The following is an 8740-nucleotide window of genomic DNA, read 5'->3' as shown; positions in this document are numbered from 1 at the left end:
GCCGAGTAAAAAGGCAAAAGAAAGACTACTTCTTGTCTTTGTGCCTCCCACCACGTGAAGGCAAACAAGAGGCAGATGTGAACCAGGACGCAGTCTCTCTCCAAACCCTGGATCTGCCTAGGCTTTGACCTTGGACCTCCATTCTGTAGAACAATAAAAATGAGTGTGTATGCTGCTGCCTAAGCCACCAAGTTTATGATGATTTGTTACAGCAGGCTGAACTAGACAAGGCCATGTATGAGTGCGTGTGTCTATGAATATCTGTTTGCTGTTATTCATCTGGTTTTAAATTTTTGTTTCTTTTTGTTACAGTTCTAGGAATCAAAGCCAGGGCTGTGCCTGCTAGACTAGCCCTTACCACTAAAATACATTCTTGGCCCTATTACAATAGGGCTATTAATCTTGTCTATAACATCTACCTTAAATATTGTCATGTCATCTGTTGCTGATTTTCATACTTTGATTTTGGTGGGTTTTACTGAATACAAGGTTTTTAATTTGTGAGTCAGATTTGTCGGTCACTTCTTTACAGTTTCTAGATCTCAAGCCTTAGAGAACTCAGTGCTCTCCTTTACTTTCTTTTTTTTTTAATTAAATTAAATTTTTTTAATTTTATGTGTATGCGTATATTGCCTGCATGTAGGTAAGTGCACCAGTGTTGTGTGATGCCTGCGGAGGACAGAAGAGGCTGCTGGATCCCCTGGAACTGGAGTTATGGACAGTTGTTAGCTGCCATGTGGGTGCTGGGATTTGAACCTGGATCTTCTGCAAGAACAGCCAGTGTTCTTAACTGCTGAACCATCTCTCCAGCCCTACTTTTTATCTTTTAAACACTGCTGTGCTGCTGTTTCCTCTGGCCTCGGCATGATCAGTGCCAGCTTGAAACAGAGCAGCACTGATTACAAGACCCTCACCCTCCTGCACCCTGTCATGAGACTGGGCCTGTTCACATTCCTTCATGAAGGACGGGGGAAGGGGTGTCATGAGGTTCACAGAGCTCTTGTAGGACTCAAGAACGTCATAAAATGCTCAGGAGGGCCCTCTCCTAGGTCATATGAGGTAAACGGGTTTGGGCATTTGAGTGGTCTACCTGCCCCTGCCTCACAGGGACCTTCCGAATGAGGTAACTGGCTTGGTGTCAACCATGCTCCTACAAGTGATCCCAATAAATTTACCAAATTAGACTTGGATGAAATCCTTTCTTTGGTCTCTATCTGAGGTGATAGGCATTTCTTTGCTTCTCCCAGGAAAAGCGATATGATATGAACAAGATGCTTGTTTTAAAGATCATAGAAGGTGCTGGAGAGATGGCTCAGAGGTTAAGAGACTCGCTGCTCTTCCAGAGGACCTAGATTTGGTCCCAGTACTCACATGGCAGCTAAGAACCGTTCCAGGGAATCCAAACTTCTGGCCTCCACAGGCATTGCATACACAGGTGCACTTACATACATGCAGGCAAAACACTCATAGACATAAAGTAAAAATTTAAAAAGTAAATCATATAAATAATTCTCAAATAATCGAATAATAATTTGAATAACATTCATTCAAATGAATAAATGATAAAATTACCTTCACCTCTCATTCTCCCTTACCCCACTTTCTCATAATCACCATTGATACAGAACCCAGAACATTGGTTCATATATTGTCTCCTTTCCAAAAAGGTTGAAGACTGTTTTGAAAGATATAAACCACATAAAAGAAATACATTCTGAATTCCCTAGAAGTCAAAGTTATAAAAGGAGAAATATCTGTGTTCATAAAGGAAAAAAAAAACCACATAGTCATGAAAACCATAACTTCTAATTCTGAGATCAGAGAACACTGTCTTGTTGGAGGACACAGTAACACAATGAACAAGATTCTCAAGAAAATTGCAATTCATAGTTTCGTGTAGCTTTTCTTACAATAGCAGTCAAGGTCAATGGCATCATGCCATTTGATCAATTTAATATGGGCCAATACCAAACGCTCTAGATTAGCTTCTCCTGGACCAAGCTGAATTCTGGGTGATGGGATTTACGACGCAGCATTAATTTTATGAAGAGGAAATAATGGAAGGAAACAAAACTCAAAGCATTACAGTCTTTGCCTTTCACAAGTGAACAATGTCATCATTTTTGTCATTTTTGATAATTAAGCAGACTTATGAAAATGGTTGTGAGTTGATTTATAGTAACTACTAATAAAATTAAAAGCAGATCTTCCCACCCTCCAAATTATGGTAAAATTAAAGAGAAAACAAAATTCTGTTTATACTGAAAAGAGAACTACATTTAAAAATTAAAGAAACCAAAAGAAAAACCACAAAATAATATCACAGTGGTCATAACAGTTATGACTACTAAAACTTCTTATTAAAAGGCAAGATTCATTGGAGGACAAACTGGCAGAGCCACTTTACAGGACCATTTATCAGTGTCTTTCAAAACTGAGAATATGGGTATTCTACAACCCAGGAATTCTGCTTTCAAACATACTCCCATAATGGCACTGCTGGAGATTGCTTTACACTAGACAATCAGCAACACATGGTAGGTGGCTTAGCAGCGAGAATGAGCAGAGAACAGCTGCACCCACCTACATGGATGAATCTCAATCACAAGGTTGTGCAGGGCATAGACACCACCGTGCACAGACTACATAAGCCCATTCATCTAAACTCCAGTACCACGGAAAGCTCATCTATGCTGTTAGAAGTTGTTACTCACGGCAAGTCTAGTAACCAGAAGGAGAGAAGAGAGGTTCTGGTATGCTTCTGATCAGAATGCGGAGTCCTTAGCTTTTCTTTATACTTTATGAAAATTCATTAAACAATAAACTTACAGTTTGTATACTTCTTTTGACACACAGTATTTTCAATAAAACTACATTAAGTGAAATTATAGAATCAACTTAGGTGTCCAGCAATACATTATTAGATAACAAAAATACACACAATGTGGGGCTGGAGAGATGGCTCAGCGGTTAAGAACACTGATTGCTCTTGCAGAGGATCCAGATTCGATTCCCAGCACCCACATGGAGGCTAACAACCATCTGTAACGCCCTCTTTTGACCTCTGTGGGCATTGCACAACATGGGTGCACATACACACATACAGGCAATACACTCATACACATAAAATTAAAATAAAATGTTTCTAAAATGCACACCATAGATTTTATTCAGCTGTAAGAATGAAATTACATTGTTTTGCTGGATAGTGAATGCAACTGGATATCATCATATTAAGCAGAAAAAAGACAGAGAAAGGCAAATTTCTCATGTTTTCATTCTTTTTTGGTGCCTAGATTTTCTTTTTCAGTTTTTTTTTTTTTAGATAGGTTCTCACTCTATAGCTTAGAATGTCCTGTCACTCACTATGTAGACTAGGCAGCCTAGAACCCATGGTCATCTGCTTGCCTCAACCTCCTAAGTGCTGGGATTGTAGGTGTGAACCACCATATCTAGCTGGTTTTATATATGTATACATATGTATATGACATAAAAACACACACACACACGTACACATATATATGACATGAAAGCATAAGGAAGACTGGGGGAAGGGAGGAGATTAGTGTGGGGGGGCAACTAAAGGAAGGGAATCAGAGGGTGAAATGGTCAAATTGCAGGATATATTTGAAAGATGTAGTATTTATGAAACCCAACACTATATATTATGAGTATACACTAATTAAAAAGAATTCTAGGGCCTGGAAAGACAGCTCAGTGGTCAAGCACTCCTCCACAGGCACGTCTCTAGTACCCACATAAAAGCCAGGCACCATAGCACACATCTATAACCCTAATGCTGGGGTGGAGATAGGCAGATCCTAGGCACTTGTTGCACAGCCGGTCTAACCAAAACAGAAAGTTCCAAGTTCAGTGAGAGATGCTGTCTCAAAAACCAAGGTGGAGAGTGATAGAGGAGGACAAAAAACTAAAAGTAAAGGAATTAGAAGCAATGGCAGCGCCCTCATCAATGACTTACTATGTGCTTGATACTTTCCAAATGCTTTCTTTTATTTACTTTTCAACTCATGCTTCATACAGTATAATAAAGACTGCTTATAACACTCATAGATATAATCTATGAGAAGTCTTAATAATATTGAATGTTTATTCACCACACAACATAATACCAAAGTATATAAAACAAAAGCCTTAGAGATAAGAAAAAAATTTACAAAAATACAAATTAATGAAGCAAAAATAAAGATAGTCTTGGAAATCTGAGACATATATTTTACTTTATATGTGTCCAAAAATTTTTTTTGACAAATGATCAGCTATTAGGACCAAAAATTCTTTTAAAAAATGAAAATACCAGTATTTGAAAAGGCTAAATTAGGGTTAAGGATGTAGCTCTATTGGTAAGTGCTAAACCAGCATTCACAAAGCCCTGGGTTAGAGTATGGTAGCACATACCTATAATCCCAGCACTCAGGAGGTGGAGGCAGGAGGATCAAGAGTTCAAGGCCAACCTCAATATACATAGCAAGTTCCAGACCAACCAGGGATATATGAGACTGTCTCAAAAAAACAAAATAAAAGATGGTTGTGGATGCCACAATGTGGCAGTGCCTGATTCAATACTAACTCCTGAATTTGTTTGAACCAAGAATGAGTCTGATCAGTTCTTGGACCTGTTCCTTTCAGATTTCTCTTGGAGCTGTTCCTTGAACAAAAGGTGTGTTCTCTTTATTTAAACAGTCCCACCAGCATGGCTGGAGAAAGGAAGGAGGAACTTTGTCTTCTCGGGAAGAAGTTGCCTTTTCTGACCCCGGCTGACCCAGAACAGCATGCAAATCCACAGATATTGTCAATGGAAGCTTACACTTGACTGTGGATAATTTGTTGTTTAACAATGCTGCTTTCAGCAATACTATTTTCACCACACACACACACACACACACACACACACACTATTCTGGATCAGAGGCCAGGAAGGGTCATGAAGGAGAAACCAGAAGCATAGACTATGTGTTCATCTTAGCTTGTAAATATTGATTACAAGAGGAGTCCAAGGACTAGTGAGATTGTTTACCTTGTTTTCCTAAAGGCTAGATAAATTTAAATAAGCCATTACACAGTAGGAAGGCAGATTGAATAGATATCGTTAAATGATCTCAAAACATAAAATTAAATTTGGCTGCAAAGTTAGAAAAGACAGGAGCAGTCCCAGAAAAGTCTTTCCTACAAAAGATAATAAAATTAAAAATTCATAAAACAGTTAATTTATAAAAACTCACATTTGGAAAACATATAGTAAGCCTCACACCCTTAAAAGTTGAGTCCATAAAACTATACTTACAGGAGACCTCATGTTTATAATAAAAAAATAAAAGGAACTAAAAATAAAGTACTTACAAATTTTATAAAAAAATCAATAGATTTCTTTTTAAACTATTATTAGACTGTTAAAAATGAAATGGAGAAAAAAATAGTCCATTAACAACAATAAAGCCATAAAATGGAAGTGTTTACCTAATGTAAACTGTGTAGGGGCTGTACAAAGAGAATTGGGAAGCTGTGTAGGAGGACATTCAAAACTGAACCTTGAGGCTATGAGTGGAGCTCAGTGGTAGCATGTATGTAAAGCATTGTGGGTCCTGGATTCAACCAAGCATTAAAAATATCATTGAAAGACATATGCTTCCAAATGTAAAAGTTGTAGTAATATCAGTTCTCCTCACATGGCTTTTTCATTGTAATGTAAGTTTAATCAGATTGTCAATTTTTTTGAATTGAATTGTGTGGTGGTGGTGAAAACATAGAAGCACAGGCAGAAGAATCCAGAGTTCAAGGCCAGTCCAGGCAACATGGCTAGTTCAGGTTAGTCTGAGCTACATCATGAGACCCTGTCTCAAAACAAAAACCAGCAAATAAGGACTCGTGATACTGATACAGCTCAGTGGTAGAATGCTTATATGGGCAAGGTTCTGAGTTCAGTCTCTACCACCAAAAAAAAAAAAAAAGATTAAAATCAATTAAAATTCTGGGGGCTGGAGAGACGGCTCAGCGGTTATGAGCACTTGTTACTCTTGCAGGGGACCTGGGTTCAAATCTCGGCATCCACATGGCAGCTAACAACTATCTATAAACTCCAGTTCCAGGAGCTCTGATGCCCTCCTCTGACCTCTGCTGTGTGCACTTACATACATGCAGGCATAACACTCATACGCATAAAATTAATTAAAAATTATATATTTACATAGATATAGAAAGGGAAGGGTTGAAAGAAGGAGGGAAAAGAAGATAGACAACTCAAATCAAAGGTGCCCCATTAAACTGACACTTGATTTCTTTTTTAAATTTTATTTTGTATGCCTGGTTGGGAGTGGCATGCCGTGGCACCATATGTGGAGATATTGTATAGCAATTTCTGAAATACACCATGTTGGAGGAAGCTCCTTAAGGCTCAGGATGTTCTAAAGGGGCTTACTTAAGATTCAGAGAGTAGCATCTCAGAAGTTTCAGGAAGTCCCTGAAACTAACCAGATACACTGGGCCCCTCTGGCCCCAGGTTTATATAAGCAGTAAGGACTGCTGAGAGACACTCTCTGACCAGTCAAGCTGCCTGCAAGTTGTGCAGTGAGCTCCAGGGTGCCAGCCTTCATGAGCTGTCACTGATGTGGTGGCTTTCAGTGATGCAGCTACCTGAGTCATTCCCGCTCCTGTAAGTAACCCCTTACACCTACTCCTGTACATAATCCCAATAAACTCATGGGTCCCCCAAGTTAGACTTTGGTACCCTTACTTTGGCCAGTTGTCAATCCCCTGTGTGGAATGAACAGACATTTGCTCACGTCTCCACAGGAATAGAGTCATGCAACAGAAAGTCAAAGGATAACCTCAGTTCTCTCCTTCCACCATGAGGGTCCTGGGGATCAAACTTGGGTAGTCTGACTTAGCATCAGGTGCCTCTACCCACTGATTTCTTAACAGAAGTCATAGAAGCAAAAAATAAAAATTTTTAATTGAATTTGTGTGCATTTCATTCATCTTCTATCCTATTTAGACCCCCCTCCCCCATCTGCATACCTACATGGCCCTCCACTGAATTTCATACATTCTGTTATATATGTTAAGGCCTATCGAGTCAATTATGTCCTCCAATGTCCCTTGGTGTGAGTTCATCCACTGGAGTCTGATCAGCCTAGCTAGTATCACTCACTTAAAGAAAACCAACTCTGGGACTGGAGAGATGGCTTAGCAGTTAAGAAGACTGACTGTTCTTGCAGAAGACCTGGGTTCAAATCCCAGCACCCACATTTATTTATTTATTTATTTTATTTATTTGTCTTTTTGAGACAGGGTCTCCCTGTAGCCCCAGCTGTCCTGGAACTCACTATGTAGACCAGGCTGGCCTTGAACTCACAGAGATCTGCCTGCCTCTGCCCCCCGAGTGCTGGGACTACTGGTTTGAGTCTGTGTGAGTTTGTGCATGCTGTTACCATTGCTATAAGTTCATATGAGCAAGTTTCCAGCCACCTGGAAAATTCTGCTTCCTTGTGATCATCTACCACCCCTGGCACTTACAGTCTTTCCACCCCCTTTTCAGCAATGGTTCCTGAGCCCTGGTGAAAGAGGTTTAATATAGGAGATCTATCCAAGGACACACACTCTGCAGTCTCTTATTCTCTATATTTTGGCCAGTTGTGACTTTCTGTGCTAATCACCATCTGTTGCATGGGGAAGCTTTGTTGGTGAGAGTTTGGAGATGCATTAATATTCTTTCTGCCTCCTGTTCTGCTATGTTCCCCAAGTCTTAGGAATAGAGGTTGCATTGTAGATGTATCACTTAGGGCTAGACATTTAATATAAACTTATTCTCTGCATTTGACTAGTTGCTGAATTCTGTAATAATCTCCATTGATTGCAAAAATAAACCTCTTTGATGAATGGTGAGAGGTACACTTGTTTGTAACTATAAGGATCCATATTTAGCATACAGTAAGAAATTATGTTTAAAAAGCAATGGAATGGCATCTTTATGAAAAAAGGAACAGAGTGCTGGAGAGGACCCGGGTTTGATTCCCAGCACCCACATGGTGGCTAACAACAATCCTAACTCCAGTTCCAGAGGATCTCACTCCCTCTTCTGACCTCTCTGGGCATTGCGTGATATGGGTGTACTTATGCACATGCAAGTAATACACTCATACACATAAAATAAAAAAATAGAATAAATGAACAGAGCATTCCAACCATAGAATTCCATACCCAGCAAAAATATACTTGAAGAATAAAGGTAAGCACCAGGCACAGTGAAACTTATAATCCCAGCACTTGGAGGTGGAGGCAGGAGGATTTCAAATTCAAGGCCAGTCTGGACTATACAGCAAGACCCTGTCTCAATTAAAAACAAAAAAGGTGAGACAAATGAATTTTTAAATAAATAGAAGAAATTGTTATGACTGGATGACTAGTGAAAATCCTGAAGATCGTCTTGGACAGATGGAAGGTGGAAAGCCAGGAGATGCAGTGGGGTCAGAGGAACAGTGGAGACAGTGCCCTGTGCATAATTCTAAATGAGCACTGATGACATGAAACAGCAGAAACAAGGAGAAGGCCGGAGCGATGACTCAGGGGGTGTTGCTTTTCTGGGGGAGCTTAGTTCAGCCATGACAGGCATCTTGTAAACACCTGTAACCCTGGCTCCTGGGGGATCAGTGCTTCTAAACCTACACACACACACACACACACACACACACACACACACACACACACACGCACACACACACACACA

The sequence above is a fragment of the Nannospalax galili genome, unplaced genomic scaffold (genome assembly GCF_000622305.1).
Source record: "Nannospalax galili isolate Female #2095 unplaced genomic scaffold, S.galili_v1.0 scaffold102, whole genome shotgun sequence".
In the NCBI taxonomy this organism is placed as follows: domain Eukaryota; kingdom Metazoa; phylum Chordata; class Mammalia; order Rodentia; family Spalacidae; genus Nannospalax; species Nannospalax galili.
The sequence above is the reverse complement of the archived record's forward strand: the minus strand, read 5'-3'. Positions refer to the sequence as shown.